General features: G+C 37.0%; 1 pseudogene; it reads right to left on the bottom strand.

The window, feature by feature from the left end:
* Positions 1 to 445: 445 nt before the first annotated feature.
* LOC141511876 (metastasis-associated protein MTA1 pseudogene) lies at positions 446 to 2,736 on the bottom strand (annotated as a pseudogene).
* Between the last annotated feature and the right edge of the window lie 15,075 nt (positions 2,737 to 17,811).

The raw sequence follows: 17,811 nt of genomic DNA, 5'->3' as shown, positions 1-17,811 counted from the left end.
TTGGGCAAGCATTCTTCTGTCATTCTAACAATGTGTTCAGCCCATTGTAGTTGCACTCCCTGAAGTAATGTTGGAATGCTAGGCAGTTTAGCTTGAGAAAGGACCTTAGTATCTGGTATCTTTCCCTGCCAGGTGATCTTCAGAACCTCCCTGAGACTATTTAAATGGAAGTGATTCAGTTTCCTGACATGGTGTTGGTAGACTGTCCAAGTTTGACAGGCATATAGCAATGAGGTCAGCACAATGGCTCTCTAGATTTTAGTTTGGTAGCCAGTCTAATACTTCTCTCCCATATATTCTTTCAGAGCCTCCCAAATACTAGAAGAACTGTAGGGACTGGCTTGGTCAAAGGATGTTAGACTTCTAAGGGAGATGGACAGCTTTTTTTGCCTCAGAAGATGAAAGCAACTTTTAAATTGGTATGTAAAGCACATAATTTGGAATGTCAATCCAGTTTATCCAGGGATCCACCATGAATTACTTTGACTTTTGCTATATAGGGTTTCCCACTGAGCAGCAAATTTTGGCTTGGTTCCATCCATGCCATTGTGTTCTTCATAACTTCTTTGCCCAGGATGATTGGGGACCCATTATTAATGACTTAAATTTATTTGGCAGGAGTAAGGTTATTGAGAGAACTCTTTATGGGGTCTGCCTTTGGAGGACAGAGATGAATCTCTAGATACTGGAGTATAGCTTCCAAAGGTTTTCATATCTCTTGGTCTAATATCAGTGGGTTCTAGACTTTGGTAACTGAGTAGTACATTTATCTTTGATAGAAGCATTGTTGATATGCATATAAGGTTATCTATACAGACATCTAGCAATCCCTGTCAGTTTGGTTGTATGTAAATAGAAGACTTGTCTTCATAACAAACTTTGGATTCTCATTGTTCTGTACAGGGATACCATGAGGGCTCATGTTATTGTGGTTTGATCCTGGTCTTTCATTATCCAATCAGGTTGGCATTTTTCAAACCATCATATTTCTTCTAATATGTCCATCAAGATTCACAGAGATAGGGGACGGCTAGGTGGCACAGTAGATAGAGCACTGGTCTTGGAGTCAGGAATACCTGAGTTCAAATCTGATCTCAGACACTTAATAATTACCTAGCTGTGTGGCCTTGGGCAAGCCACTTAACCCCATTGCCTTGCAAAAAACCTAAAAAAAAAAGATTCACAGAGATAGCACTATATGTTAGGAGGACCCCCCCCCCCCCAAGAATACCACTGGTAAGACTATATGGCAGAGCAACTTTCATGAGTCTGGCTGCCTTCTGGGTTCTGACTCAGTATCCTGTATCATTTACACCACCAGCCTTGGCATTATTTATAGTAAATTGATTTGGATTTGATTCGTTATAGTTGCTTTCATTTGCTTTCTGCCTCAACTGCCTGTTGGACATACCTGTCTGTTACTTTCCACATATAATAGTATTCAATGATGAAGGATTTCCAAGGGGGTCAGTGAAATCTTTTCCATATTTTTGAAGGGCTTCCACAAAGAGATTGACCTCTGCAGCTAACCATTCTTCCATTTCCTCTCATCAGAGAACTGAAGCATCAGAAGAGAAATGGCCTTGGAAGTATTGTAGATGGTTTTGTGCAAAATAGCCATTGAATTAAACAGTATATTGTCTCTGGTGGGTGCTGCAAGGCTCATACGAAAGCTTTACTATCTAATTGAACTGCCATAGTGTAGGGCACCAACAAAAGGACCAACAGATCATGCCACCATCAGAAACTGATTGATCTATTTATCCATTAATTGATCATTGTCTTCCCAAATTTATGTTTCTTATTAAATTTATTTTTAATTTTTTTATTGTATCCTTTATATTTTCTATTTTTGCACAAATGATGTTTTTAATAAAGTACTAAAATATTCTTGTTTAAGAGTAAACATAATACCCCCTCACCCCCCAAAATAGAGACCTTCATGAGCAATAAAGTAAAGAGAAAAAAATCAAAATTAAAATTAAAAAATAATAGCAGGGGCAACTAGGTAGCGCAGTGGACAGAGTACCAGTCCTGGAGCCAGGAGTACCAGGCTCAAATCCAGCCTCATACACCCAACGATCACCCAGCTGTGCAGCCTCAGGCAAGCCACCCAACCCCATTTGCTCTGCAACCCCCCCAAATAATAATAATAAAAATAATAATAATAATAAAAATAAAAATAATAAATGTGCTTCAGTCTGTGTTCCAACACCACCAGTTGTCATGGGTGGACCACATTCTTTATGATAAGTCCATCACAAAAGCTACTTCCATGTTTTTCCACTGTTGCCATTGCTGATCGCAACTCCCTCCATTTGTACTTCCCCACTACCATATACTATATTTTCTCTCTCCTTTCACTCTGTCCCTCTTTTTTTTTTAGGTTTTTTCAAGGCAAATGGGGTTAAGTGGCTTGCCCAAGGCCACACAGCTAGGTCATTATTAAGTGTCTGAGACCAGATTTGAACCCAGGTACTCCTGACTCCAAGGCTGGTGCTTTATCCACTATGCCACCTAGCTGCCCCCTCTGTCCCTCTTCTTAAATGTGCTGTAGGGTAGTTGAGTGGTGCAGCAGACTGATCACTGGCCCTGAGGCCAAGAGGCCCCAAATCCACATACCACCCCTAAAGCCCAGCTACCACCTGGCCCTGTGGTCCCAGACAGGCCATCCAATCCCAGCCTCTTGCAAGAAGTAAAAAAGAAAATGTGTTATATCTCACCACTTTCTCCCATGGTCCACCCATCACTTACATCCCCACCCCATTCCCCCTGTCCCCCTTCTCTCTTTCTTACCCTAGATGTCTATACCCCATTGAGTATGTATGCTGTTTCCTCTCCAAGCCACCTCTGATGAGAGTAAAGGTTCCCTCATTTCCCCTCATCTTCCCCCCTTCCATATCATTGCAATAGCTCATTGTAATAAAACAATCTTATTATATGAAATATATTGGCCTATTCTACCTCTCCTTTATCTTACTCCCAGTACATTTCCCTTTTAGCCATTGATTCCATTTTTACAATATATTATATCTTCAAATTTGGCTCTCTCTTGTGCTTCATCTATAAAACCTCCTTCTACCTGTTCTATTAAATGAGAAGTTTCTTATGAGTATTATCAGTATCATTTTTCTATGCAGGAATACATGCAGTTTGTCATCATTAAGACCCTCATATTTTACCCTTCTCTTCCACTCTCTATGCTTCACCTGAGTCTTGTATTTGAAGATCAAACTTTCTCTTTAGCTCTGGCCATTTTAACAGGAATATTTGAAATTTCCCTGGTTCATTGAAAGTCCATCTTTTTCCCTAGAAGAGGATGTTCAGTTTTGATGGGTAGTTGATTCTCAGTTGCATTCTGAGCTCTTTTGCCTTCCAGAATATTATATTCCAAGTCCTTTAATGTAGTTGCTGCTAAGTCCTGTGTGACCCTGATTGCAGCTCCACAATATTTGAATTGTGTCCTTCTGGCTGCTTGTAATATTTTCTCTTTGATTTGGGAATTCTGGAACTTGGCTATAATATTCCTGGGGGTTGGGGTTTTTTTTTTGGACCTCTTTCCAGGGGAGATCGGTAGATTCTCTCAATTTCTATTTTTGCCCTCTGCTTCTAGGATATCTGGGCAATTTTCCTGTAGGAATTTTTTAAAAATGATGTTAAGGCTCTTTTCCTGATCATTATTTTCAGTTATCCCAATAATTTTTAAATTATCTTTTCTGAATCTGTTTTCCAGATCAATTTTTTTTCATTGAGATGTTTCACATTTTCTTCTAATTTTTCATTCTAGAGGTGTTGAAGTGTTGTATCTTGACTTCTAGTAAAGTCAGCAGCTTCCTTTAGTTCCATTCTACATCTGAAGGATTTGTTTTTCCTCAGAGAGCTTTCCTATCTCTTTTTCCATCTGACCAATTCTGCTTTTTAAAGCATTCTTCTCCTCAATAACTTTTTGAACTGTTTTATCCATTTGACCTGTGCTGCTTTTTAACACATGATTTTCTTCAGCATTTTTTGGATTTCCTTGACTAAGCTGCTGACTTCTTTTTTGTGTTTTTCCTGCATCTCTCTCATTTCTTTTCCCAATTTTTCTTCTATCTCCCTCACTTGATTTTCAAAATCTTTTTTGAGCTCTGTCATAACCCGAGCCCAATTTCTGTTTTCCTTGCAGTCTTTAGATGCAGGAGTTTGTACTTCCTCATCTTCAGCCTGAGTATTTTGATCCTTCTTGGGATCATAGACAATATATTTCTCAATGGTGTTCTTCTTTTTTCTCTGTTTACTCATTTCCCCAGCCTGTGCCTGGTTTTGGGGTGCTTCCTGAGTATTATATTCGAGTATTATTGGGACACCCCCCACAAGGATCTCAGTGTGCAAAGCTCTGTCTTCCCTCCTGGTCTGTGAATGACCACAAGCATACACCTTTGCCACGGGGCTGATGTGGGGGAGGCCCTGCTGTTCTATGGGGGGCCTAGACTGTGATCAGAATCTGAATGTGGTCAGAGGCCCAGAGTCCTCTTCCAGGTAAAGAGGACAAATCTCAGAAGTCTCTCTCCACTCCCCTCCCTTTGGTAAGCTGGGCACTCAAGGCTTAGTTGCCTGGGGGATTCTGCTTACTGGCTCTGCCTGCTTCTGTTTTCTGGATCTGGGCTGCTGCAGCCATGCACCAACTGAGTGCCCTGAGGGCTGGGTTTCACCTGCTCTCTCTGGCAGAGGTCCCCCGCTGATCTTCCAAGTTGTGCCCGGTGCTACCCAGGGTGTAGGTCAGGAAACTGTCCCTGCTGCTGTGAGCCACAGCTCCCAGGCACCCTGGGGCTGCCTGCCGGAGGTTGAAGTTCCTTCACTCTGGAGGGCCACCCCTCTAACCCTGTGGAGTGGAGCCTTTCTGTTATTTTCCAGGTTACCTTGGGCTGGAGAACTGCCTCACTGGATCCCTCTGTAGATTCTGTCTCTCAAAAATTTAGTTAGAGTTGTTATTTTATGAGTTTTGAAATATAAATATAAAGAGGGAGCACCTAAGAGAGGCTCTTCTCCTGTTACCATCTTGGCTCTGCCCCCCCCCCCCAAATTTATGTTTCAAGTTTTTATCAGTTGTTTCTCACCCCTTCTGGAGAGTTTGTATTTGATTGTACAAATAGGAACCCATTGAAGTTTTGAGTTATTGAGCAGGGAAGTGACAGAGTCAGATCTATGCTTTAAGAATATCACTTTGGTGGCTGTACAGAATATGGATTAAAGAAGGAAGAGACTTGAGGGTAAAAGACCTATCAGCAGGGCATTACAACTGTCCAGTTGAAATGTAATGAGAAAGGTTGATGAGTGGAGACTTGGAGATTGGAAAAAAAGGAAAAGTGTAAAGATGAACTAATCAGAATAAATTTCAGAATTTTGTAGTTGGAAGGGACCTCAACTGCAAGCCACAAGTCCCCCCAAAATCCTTATTTCAATATAGATGACAAACTTCTTTTCTGATTTCCTGTATTTATTTCTTTTTTTAAAGAAAGATTTTATTTATTTTTAGTTTTACAAATTTTCCCCTATTCTTGCTTCCCTCCTCCCACCCCCACAGAAGGCAGTCTTTACATTGTTTTCATGGTATACATTGATCTAAGCTGAATTTGATGAGAGAGAAATCATATCCTTAAGGAAGAAAAATAAGGTCTAAGAGATAGCAAAATTACATAATAAGATAATGGTTTTTTTTCCCCTAAATTGAAAGTAATTGTCTTTGGTCCTTTGTTCAAACTGCATGATTCTTTCTCTGGATACAGATGGTATTCTCCATCACAGATACCTCAAAATTGTCCCTGATTGTTGCACTGATGGAATGAGCAAGTCCATCAAGGTTGATCATCGCCCCCATGTTGTTATTTTATTGTATTATTTTTTTCTATTTTTTCTTTTTTTTCTATTTTAAATCCCTGTATTATTATTTTTTTTGCAAGGCAATAGGGTTAAGTGGCTTGCCCAAGGCCACACAGCTAGGTAATTATTAAGTGTCTGAGGCCGGATTTGGCCGGTGCTCTATCCACTGCACCACCTAGTCACCCCCCCTCCCTGTATTATTTTTAATGGAAACTGAGTCAAGCATCTTTTCCCCCCTTTTTTGAACTGTTATGCAAGACAACTTTTTTTCACACTGTTGACATCTTCTGAACCATACTGTCTATGGTGACTTGGCTCTAGCTTCATTCCATTGGTACATGCCATATTAAGATTTATTAGTGCCATTTTCATTTTCTCAGTGGATAGAGGAGGTCTTTCTCCCTCCCTATACCCTTAGATTTTTCAGAGGAACTAAAGAATTAATTTTTTAAAATTTCTGGCTCCCCTCCTCTATTTCTTCCTTCCCCACCCTTCACAGAACATCTTGTGATCAAAAGGAGTTTGACTGAAGATTTGGGGGGGTCAGTGTTTGACCAGCTAAGCAAAACTCTGACACATGGGGGAGCAGGAACAATTTTTAATTATCAGGAAGAGTCTGAGAGAAAAAAAGTTAGCAGTCCTTTTCCCTATGGCCAGATTGACTCTTGTAGGACTCAAGGGAAGATCCAGAAGGGGAAGAGATAATATATGAATTCCTGAAGAAAGAAGAGAAGGAGATTAAGTGGAGATAGCTGCACTGTGCAGACTGGTTAGGAGAACATCATGGAGGGGGATATGGAATCTATAGGAAAAAATAACATAATATGGTTAGCATATGTATTGCCAAATAGCTAGTATTTAAGATTTTCAAAAAGTTATCTAACAGCAACCACTGAATTATTTGATCTGTACCAATGGAGTTCCAACTGCCACTTTAGATAGACAATACAATTCTTTCCTTTCTTCCCAACTTCCATCCATTCTTTTATTCTTCCTTTTTCATTTTCTTTCTCCTTTCCTTTCCTTCCTCTTTTCCTTCTTCCTCTACTCTCCTTTGGTCTCCTTTCCTTTTCTTGACCTTCCCTTATTCTCTGCTCCCTTCCTGAGGAAGCCAGACTGGTCTTTTTACACAGCCCTGACTCCCTTAAATTCAATTCACTTGCATGTCATGAAACAAATCTCTTGTTTCTGTCTCTTTGTCTCTTCCCCTTCCACATTTGTATATTAATAGTGAATAAATTTCACATAATCCAAACATTGACTTGAAATGGTCTCAGGTCTGTGTGGTTTAGGAAGAGCACTCTAGAGATAGTAAGGTTAACAGGAAGATATCATCATCCAAAAAAAATGCTAACTATTTGAACTTCCCTGATCTGGGGACTCAGAGGCAAATTTTGTTATAAGTATTTAGGAAATATTTTTAAAGGAGGCTTATAAGTTGAAATAAACTAATTATGTATCCTAAAAAAAAGGAGATATCATCACTGGATTGTTGGGAGATCAAGGTAAAATTGACTCCTCAGTTCTGAGTTCTTATGTAACAGGGAGCGCCTAGAGTATTTGTGATTCACTCATACTAATGTCTGTGTGGCATTAAAGGATATTTTGCATGTAATGATAACACTAGCAGCAATAACTAGCATTGGTATTACTCCTACCATGTGTCAGACATTGATCTAAGAGCTTCACAAATATCTCATTGATCTATTATCCTGGGAGATATGTCCTACTATGACTCCCATTTTATAGTTGGGGAAACTGAGGCAAATTAGTTAAAATGATTTGTCACAGGAAATCACATAGCTGATCTGTGTCTGAAGCTGGATTTGAACTCACGTCTTCCTTACTCTAGACCTAATGCTCTGTCATCCATGGAGCTATTTAACTGACATATCTCTGGGAATGTACATGTCTGTGCACACATGCCGAAGTGACTAATTATACAAAGTTTGATGTCTTAACATTTCATGATTGTGATTAAGAAAGCTAGGTTTTGAACAATAATGTTCAAGTATTATACTAGGAGAAAGCAAGGCATTAGAGGATAAATACCACTACATGAAGAGGCATAAAGATCTATTAAAGTAGGGGGAAGAAGGGAAGGTGTGAGCATTGAGTAAATCTTACTCTCAACATATTTAATCCAAAATGAGAATAATGCACATTTGCAATTGAGTTTAAAACTTTATCCTATCCTGTAGGGAAATGGGGGGTAGGGAGGGGAAAAAGGAAGAAGGGACTCAAAAAGGAGAGCAAATGGAAAAATAAAGGTAATGGTAAAGTAAAAGTTAAAAAGAAAAGTAAAAGGAGAAAGGGAGAAGAACGGGGAAAAGGGATGACAGGACTGATCCAGAGGTAATAATCAGAAGCAAAACATTGGTGAAACTGGTTAGGGGGAAAAGATGAGAAAAGTATAAATAGGAGAGGATAGCCTGGAGGGAAATAAATGTGAAGGGGATATTTTTTTCTTTCCTCTTAGTGCTTGCTTGCTTGGACTGTTATTCTAGACCAGGATCTCCAAACCCACCTATTTTTGTACAGCTTGAAAATGTCTGGTTCTTATTTTCCTTTTTTCTTTTTTTAATTGGTGTATCTATCTCCTTTCTTTTTTTGCCTCTCTTTTCTTCTAATGACCTGGTCTCCTTGATTCATCTTCTACATACAAAAAGTGACCATAAAATAAGGAAGAACATGAGTTCTCCTTTCAGGGCCATGAGGTATTTTTTTTCCATTTTAAAATTTTATTTTCCAATTACATGCAAAGATAGTTTTTAACATTCATCTTTTTGTAAGTTTTTGAATTCCACATTTCTTCTACCACCCTCCTTCTCCCCCCCTCCATGGCCACCAATAATTTATATAAGTTGTACATGTACAGTCATTTTTTAGCATATTTCCATATTAGTCATGTTGTGAAAGAAGAATTAGCAAGAAGGGGGAAAACCCCGAGAAGAGAAGAAAAGACAAAAGAAATTTTAAAAAGTGAATCTAGTATGCTTTGCTCTGCATTCAGAATCCATAGCTTCTTCTCTGGATGTGGACGGTATTTTCCTTAACAGATTGACTGAAGAATTTTTAAAAAGAAACTAGATCTCTTGGGCTTCAGGAGAGCTGGCAAACAGTAGACTTTAGACAATAAACAGAACACAAATCTTCTATTTTTCTAAACTTTGCTTAGCTGTCTGTAGAGGAAAAAAAATCCCCCCCGAACTATTCAACAAGAAATTTCCAAAAGACCATTTGAAGGTCATATTTTTATTGAAGCATCATCATCATCATCATCATCATCATCCTCTGACTAGAAGAAAGGTTGGGCTTCAAACCTGAAGGATTTGGTTTGGTTAAGTATGTGAACATAGACAAATTGTTTGATATCTCTGGACCTAAGTTTCTTCATCTGTAAAATGGAAAGAATCATACTTCTAATCCTTGACTTGTGTTGTTCTTATAAGGCTTAATGGGATGATATAAATCACTAGTTAAATGTAATTATTAGTATCTCCAGATCCAACCCTCTATATTCCTACTCTTTGCCCATGAAAGAAAACAGGATAAAGTCCAGTTGAAATTAAGTGATCTTCTCCTTCCTTAAGGGTTATTCTTTTTATCTCTTCCATGACAAATGAAAAAGTTTTTGTTAAGCACTCACTGTTACATGTACTATATAAAATTCTAGGAATACAAATACGAAATTGAGTCCATCCCTGTCCTTGAATAATTTTCATTCTAAGAAAGAGACCATATATAGAGGGCGGATATATGACCAGTGAAGGGAACTTTGGTTTGAAGAGACCTTAGATAATGTGTGATGATCTAGAGGAGAATCAATTAACAGAAATAAAGGTAGTATTCATTTGATTATTGTTTCCAAAGCAAAAGGCAGAAAGGAAGGGGGACAATAATAATGAGAATATGTAGGAGTGGATTTCTTCAGGATGTTTAGAACTGTTTCAAGAGAATTCAGATAATTTTTCTAGCAAAGGGATCACTCCCTGTTCTCTTCCCACCCACCCCCAAGGCTGAAAACCATTCATTATACTTCTATACCATAGTCCTGGCTAGCAGCAAACATGTGAATGTCATTGTTTCTTCCATGGGCTCTATATAGCATAGGCTCATGGCAAGTTAAAGCAAGAAGGACCCTTGAAAATCATCTACTCTAGTCCCCTTACTTTACAGAGGAGAAAACCAGACCAAGAGAAATGAACTGACTTAATCCAAACCCCATGGTTACTTTAATGGTAGAACTGGGAAGAATTCCATTTTTCTGACTTTTCATCCAGTGCTTTTTTGATCTCTGTTGGAGGCAATATCCTGCCAATGACATATTTGTTTGACCCTGATGGGGCACAGTTCCATGGCTGTTTCTACTCACTGTTTGCAAAGAATGGTACCCAACAAAAATTCATCACTAATGAAAAAATAATTTACAAAACAGAACCAACTGACAATGAATGATTGCTAGTTTCATCTTCACATAGATCACCAATAGTAATTTTAATCATAATCTTGGCTAGCAATTATAAAGCCCTCTAAGATTTGTAAAGTTCTTCACAGATATTTTTCTCCCTTTTCTTCACACTAAGTCTAGGAGGCAGGTGCTATTATTATCCTTGAGGAAACTGCAGCCAATAGAGGTTAAAGCAACTTCTCCAGGATTACACACCTAATTAGAGTCTGAGCCTGGTTTTGAACTCAGACTTTATTTCTTGTGACCCCTAGTGGCATTAGCTAAATCACTCAACCAGGTCCAATTGGTGTGGTGCTCATACCAACTTAGCTAACCAGTCAAACATTTTAATGTCCACTGAACTACATGGAGCTTGAGTTTAGATTCTGGGTCTATTATTAACTAGCAGTGTGATGTATGACAAATCTCTCTTGGTTTCAGTTTCCTTATCTGTAAAATGAAAAGACTGGATTAGGTCTTTTAAGTTCTTCTAGTTCTCAAACTTGTGATCCTATTTATCTTTTGGTGTTTAGTCATTTTTCAGTCATATCTGATTTTTTTCATGGCCCCTTTTGGAATTTTCTTGGCAAAGATACTAGAGTAGTTTTCCATTTCCTTTTCATTTTATAGATGAGGAAACTAAGGGGACCTGTTTGCTAGTAAGTATCTAAGGTTGGATTTGAACTTATGAAGATGAATCTTCCTGACTCCAGGTTCAGTCTTCTATCCACTGTGGGACCAAGCTCCCCCCCCCACAATTTTTGTTGATTTTATTTTATTTTTATTTTGTTTTATTTTTTCAATTTATTTTATTTCAATTATATGTTATGAAAGTTTTTCAACATTTATCCACTTGCATATTTATATTAGTTTTCTTCCACACTCCCTTCCCCGTCTCTTCCCCTCAGATGAGATATCCTCTGCAACCACTCACTGTTGCTCCTAATGCAGATCCATCAGTTTGTGCATTGTCGGCTACTGCTATGTTCTAGGTGATGGTGCCACTTGCTAAGTACTTCTCATTGATACATACGAGAAGCAACTTTTCAACATCTTCAAGAACGTGTGATCATTGCTTTGAAATTCTTGCAACCCTTTTCACTGCACCTACTGCCTTTAATGCATCCTTCTTCAAAAATGGTGCAGATTGAAAGACTGGTCACATGCACATTCATGCTTCTCAATGATTTCTTTTTTCATTTCCAATGTACTGGTCTCCTTTTTACCTCCTGTTTCAATCTTCTTCTTCACTGGGGATGTTGTTACAAATATTGTTGTAGATCACAGTCACTACTATATACTTTTATGTAAAATACAGATAAGAGTCATGCTGATGGAAAGCTGTTTTGAAGGTAAAGAAGAGCACAATACTGTCTGAGAAGAGGACAGCAGAAAAAGTACTGCATGTGAAAGTCCAGAGGCAAATATGAATTAGTCTCTAGCCCAAAAAGACTTCTTGGAAACACTTAAAAAAGATTTTAAAAATCAAGTAGAAAAACTGGCAAAAGAAATATAAGAAATTTCACCATCTTGCAAAAGGAAGTACAAAAATTGATTAAATTAAACATCCTTTAAAAATACAATTGGGAAGGGGCAGCTAGGTGGTGCAGTAGATAGAGCACCAGCCCTGGAGTCAGGAGTACCTGAGTTCAAATCCAGCCTCAGACAATAATAACTACCTAGCTGTGTGGCCTTGGGTAAGCCACTTAACCCCGTTTCCTTACAAAAAACTAAAAAAAATACAATTGGGCAAATGGACAAAGGAAAGAACTCTTTAAGAAGTAGAACTGTCCAAATGGAAAAGGAGATGCAAAAGCTAACTCAAGAAAATAATTTTTTGAAAAATAGAATTGGATAAGTGGATACTAATGACTTTATGAAACATAAATGCTCAGTCAAACAAAGTTTTTTAAAAATGAAAAAAGTAGAAGAAAATACAAAATACATCATTGGAAAAACAAACATTGAAAAAACTCGTTGGAAAAACTTACTAGCAAAATAGATCCAGGAGAGATAATTTAAGAATTATTGGACTACCTGAAAGCCATGATCAGAAAAAAAGCCTGGATAATATCTTTCAAGAAATCATCAAGGAAACTTCCTAAATTAGAACCAGAGGGTAAAATAGTCCTTGAAAGAATTCATTGATCATTCTAAAAGAGATCCCAAAATGAAAAGGGAAAGAAATATTGTAGCCAAATTCCAGAATTATGAGGTCATGGATAAAATGCTACAGGCAGCCAGAAAGAAACAATTAAAATACCCAGGAGCCACAGTTAGGATTCTACAGGATTTGGCAGCATCAACATTAAAGAATAGAAGGATTTAGAATATGATATTCCATAGGGAAAAGGAGCTTGGATTACAACCAAGAATCAACTACTCATCAAAATTGAGCATATGAGTGATCAAATTTTCCTGATGAAAAGACCAGAACTAAACAGAAAATTCAATCTTCAAGTATAAGACTAAAGAGATACATAAAGAGGTAACTCGGAAAAGAAAAATAATGCTATTCAAAAAGATTAAATTGATTACATCCATATATGGGAGGAAAATAATCATAATTCTTGACAAGTATAATTCTATTAGATGGAATATACTTAGACTGAAAGTATGAACATAAATTGATTTGAATGGGATGATTTCAAAAAATTAATTAAAAAAATGATTGTACTGGGGTAGGAGTAAGGAGGGAGCAGAATTGGGTAGATTACAAGCAGAATAGGGTAGATTACATCACACAAAGATGTGCAGAGGACCTATTGCAATAGAAGGAAAAAGGGAAGGGTATGATAGTTTAAATCTTACTTTCATCGATTTGGCTCAAAGAAGGAATAACACATACACTCCGGTTTAAAAACTTATCTGACCCTTTAGACATTGGGGGTGGGGGAAGGGGGGAAGAGAAGGGAATGATAGAAGAGAGGGAGGGAAGGAAGGGAAAAGTAAAAGTTGAAAGGGGAAAGAAAAAAGAAAGGGATGATAGATGGGAGGACAGATTGAGGAAGGGTGATATTCAGAAGCAAAGAACTAGTCAGGAGGGATAGGGTGAAAGGAGAAAGGAAGAGGTAGGATGGAGGATAATAAAGAGTAATTATAACTGTGAATGTAAATGAAATGAAACTCACCCATAAAATGGAAGCAGATAGAATGGATTAAAAAACAGAATCCTACAATATGTTGTTATACAAAATATATTTGAAACAGAGAGTTACAGAGTAAAGGTAAAAGGCTTGAACAGAATATAATTTTCTTCAACTGAAAGAGAAGTGGTAGCAATCCTTATCAGACAAAGTAAAAGCAAAAATAGATCTCATTAAAAGAAGAAGGAAGGAAACTACATCCTCCTAAAAAGTATCACAGACAATGAAGTAATATCAATGCTAAACATATGTGTACCAAGTGATTTAGCAGAGAAGTTGAATGAGTTACAGGAAGGCATAGATTATATCAATAGATGCTGAAAAAGCTTTTGACAAAATAGAGCACCCATTTCTACTAAAAACACTATTAGAGTGTAGGAATAAATGGATTGCTCCTTAGAATAATGAGCAGTATCTATCTGAAACCATCAACAAGCATTATACACAATGGGGATCAGCTAGAGGCATTCTCAATAAGATCAGGGGTGAAACAAGGATGCCCATTATCACCACTACTATTCAATATTGTATTAGAAATGTTCACTTCAACAATAAGAGAAGAAAAAGAAATTGAAGGAATTAGAATTGGGAAGGAAGAGACAAAACTCTCACTCTTTGCAGATGATATGATGGTATGAAATGAAAAAGAAAATCCCAAAAATCATCTAAAAAGCTACTAGAAATAATTAGCAACTTTAGCAGAGTCACAGGATATAAAATAAACCCTCATAAATCCTTAACATTTCTATATAAGACTAGAAAGATGCAGCAGAAAGAGCTAGAAAGAGAAAACCCATTCAAAATAACTTCAGACAATATAAAATACCCTAGAATTACCTGCCAAGGCAGACTCAGAAACTTTTTGAAAACACTTATCACATAAATAAATCAGATTTAAACAACTGGGCAAATATCAACTGCTCATAGACAGGTCGAGCTAATATAATAAAAATGATAATTCTACCAAAATTAAACTACTTGTTTAGTGCCCTAGCAATCAAAATTCCAAAAAATTACTTTAATGAGTTACAAAAAATTGTAAGTAAGTTCATATGGAGAAATAAAAAGTCAAGAATCTCCAGGATTTAATGAAAAAAGTACAAAAGAAGGTGCTTTAGCTCTACCAGATCTAAAATTATATTATAAAGCATCAGTCATCAAAACTGTCTGATATTGGCTAAGAAGCAGAGTGGTAGATCAGTGGAATAGACTAGGTGCAATACCAGGAATTGATTATAGTAATCTGCTGTTTGATAAACCCAAAGAGTCCAGCTTTGGAGATAAAAACTGTTGGGAAAATTGGCAATTAGTATGGCAGAAACTTGGATTAGACCAACACCTCATACCTAATAAGATAAGATCAAAATGGATACAGGATTTGGACATAAAAAAATATTATAAGCAAACTAGGAGATCAAGGAATAGTTTATCTGTCAGATCTATGGAAAGGGAAGCAGTTTATGACCAAGGAATAGATGGAGAACACCATTAAAAATAAACTAGACAATTTTGACTACGTTAAAGTAGAAAGCTTTTGCACAGACAAAACCACTGTAACCAAGATCAAAAGAAATGTAATAAATTAGGAAACAATTTTTACAACGAGCATTTTTGACAAAGGATTCATTTCTAAAATATACAGAGAACTGAGTTCAATTTTTAAAGATAAGCCATTCCCCAACTGACAAATGGTCAAAGGATATGCTAAGGCAATTAACAGTTGAGGAAATCAAAGCGATCCATAGTCATATGAAAAATTTCTCTAAATCACTAATTACTAGTGAAATGCAAATTAAAACATCTCTGAGGTACCTCACAACTCTCAGAAATGACAATGATCAATGTTGGAAGGGATGTGGGAAATCTGGGGCAATAATACATTGCTAGTGGAGCTGTGAACTCATCCAACCTTTCTGGAGAGCAATTTGGAATTACTCTGAAAAGGTAACAAAAATGTACATACCCTTAGATCCAGCAATACCACTACTGGGTCTATACCCTGAAGAGATTATGAAAAAGGGTAGAAATATCATTCGTACAAAAATATTCATAGCAGCCCTGTTTGTGGTGGCAAAGAATTGGAAATTAAGTGAATGTCCTTCAACTGGGGAATGGCTCAACAAACTGTAGTATATGTATGTGATGCAACCCTATTGTTCTATTAGAAACCAGAAGGGATAGGAATTCAGGGAAGCCTGAAGGGATTTACATGAACTGATGCTGAATGAGATGAGTAGAATCAGAAGAACATTGTACACCCTAACAGCAATATGGGGGTGATGGTCAACTTTAATGGACTTGCTCATTCTATCAGTGCAACAATCAGGCACAATTTTGGGGTATCTGTGATGGAGAATACTATCTGTATCCAGAAAAAGAATTGTGGAGTTTGAACAAAGACCAAAGACTATTATCCTTAATTTTAACAAAATGTTATTTTATTATTAATTCTGCTATCTCTTATACTTTATGTTTCTTCCTTAAGGATATGATTTCTCTCTCATCACATTCAACTTAGATCAATGTATACCATGGAAACAATGTAAAGACTATCAAACTGTCTTCTGTGGGGGGTGGAGGGGGAAGCAAGAATTAGGAGAAAATTGTAAAATTCAAAATAAATAAAATCTTTCTTTAAAAAAGAAAGAAATGAGAGTGATTCAAGAGAATCATAAAAAAGATTCAACAGTTTGGTGAAGGAAATAAACTACTGAAGAAAATGACTCCTTAAAAAAACAGAACAGTCCAAATGGTTAAAAGAGATGTAAAAATCCTCTGAAGAGTGCCCCTTGAAAAGCAGAATTTGCCACATGAAAAAGTTGTGCAAAAATTCACTGAAAGGAATTCTTTTAAAATTAGAATTGGACAAGGGGAAGCTAATTACAACACGAGACATCAAGAAACAATAAGAAGACAAATCAAAAGAATGAAAAATAGAAACATTTCATTGGAAAAACTAGTGATCTGGAAAATAGATTGGAGGCAGATAATTTTAAAATTATTAAACTGCTTGAAAGCCATGATCAATAAAAGAACTTAGATATCATTTTTCAAAAAATTATTGAGGATATCTGCCCTGATATCCTCGAACCAGAGGGTGAAGTAGAAATTGGAAGAATCCATTAGCTAGGTGGCACAGTGGATAGAGCACTGGCCCTAGAATCAGGAGGACCTGAGTTCAAATCCAACCTCAGACACTTAATAATTACCTAGCTGTGTGATCTTGGAGAAGTCATTTAGCCCCATTGTCTTGCAAAAACAAACAAACAAAAAAGAATCTACTGATTACCTCCTGAATGAGATCCCCAAATGAAAATTCCCAGTAACATTATATCCAAATTCCAGAGTTCCCAGGAGAAAATATTTCAAGCAGACAGGAAGAAATGATACAAATATTGTGGAACTACAGTCAAGAAAACACAAGCTTTAGGAGTTCCTACATTAAAGGATCAGAGAGCTGAGAATATGATATTCTGGAAAGCAAAAAGAGCAAGAATTATAACCAAGAGTTACCTATCCAGCAAAACTGAGTTTAATTTTTCTGGGGAAAAATAGATATTCACTGAAATAGAGGACTTTTAAGCATTACTGATGAAAAGACCAGAGCTAAAGAGAAAATTTGACAGGTGTGAACTGAATATAATGGGATGTTATTTTAAAAAATACAATTGCAGGGTGAGGAAGAGGAATTCACTGGGAGAAGGAGGAGAGGGAAAGATAGAATGGAATAAATTATTTCATGTAAAAGAGATGTGAAAGAGCTTTTATGATTGAGGGGAAGATGGGAGAGTTGAGAGGGAGCACTTGAATGTTACTGTCATCAGAATTGATTAAAAGAGGGAATAACCTACATATTCAGTTGGATAGAGAAATTTGTCATCCTACAGGAAAGTAGGAGGAGGGGAACATAAGAGAAGGAGGGCCTGATAGAAGAGAGGTAGGATTAGAGAAGATGGTGGTCAGAAAGAAAACATTTTTGAGGATGACAGAGTGAAAGGAGAGAAACTTTAGAATAAAGAGAAGGGGAAAAATAGGATGAATGGAAATACATAGCAATCATAATTGTGAAAAAATTTTATAGTATTTCTTTGTTAAATATATATAGAGAAGTGAGTCATATTTATAAGAATGTCATTCACTAATGCATTGTTGATGGATTGTGAACCAATCCAACCATTCTGGAGAGCAATTTGGAACTATGCACAGTAAAATTCTGCACAGCTTTGATCCAGCAAAACCATGACTAGGTCTGTAACCCAAAGAGAACATAAAAAGGGAAACTGAGTCATAAGTTCAAATATATTTATAGTAGCTCTTTTGTAATGGCAAAATTTAAAGGGAAATTGAAGGGATTCC

This window comes from Macrotis lagotis, chromosome 2, assembly GCF_037893015.1.
Source record: "Macrotis lagotis isolate mMagLag1 chromosome 2, bilby.v1.9.chrom.fasta, whole genome shotgun sequence".
Lineage (NCBI taxonomy): Eukaryota > Metazoa > Chordata > Mammalia > Peramelemorphia > Peramelidae > Macrotis > Macrotis lagotis.
This window is presented reverse-complemented; position numbering and strand designations above follow the sequence as displayed.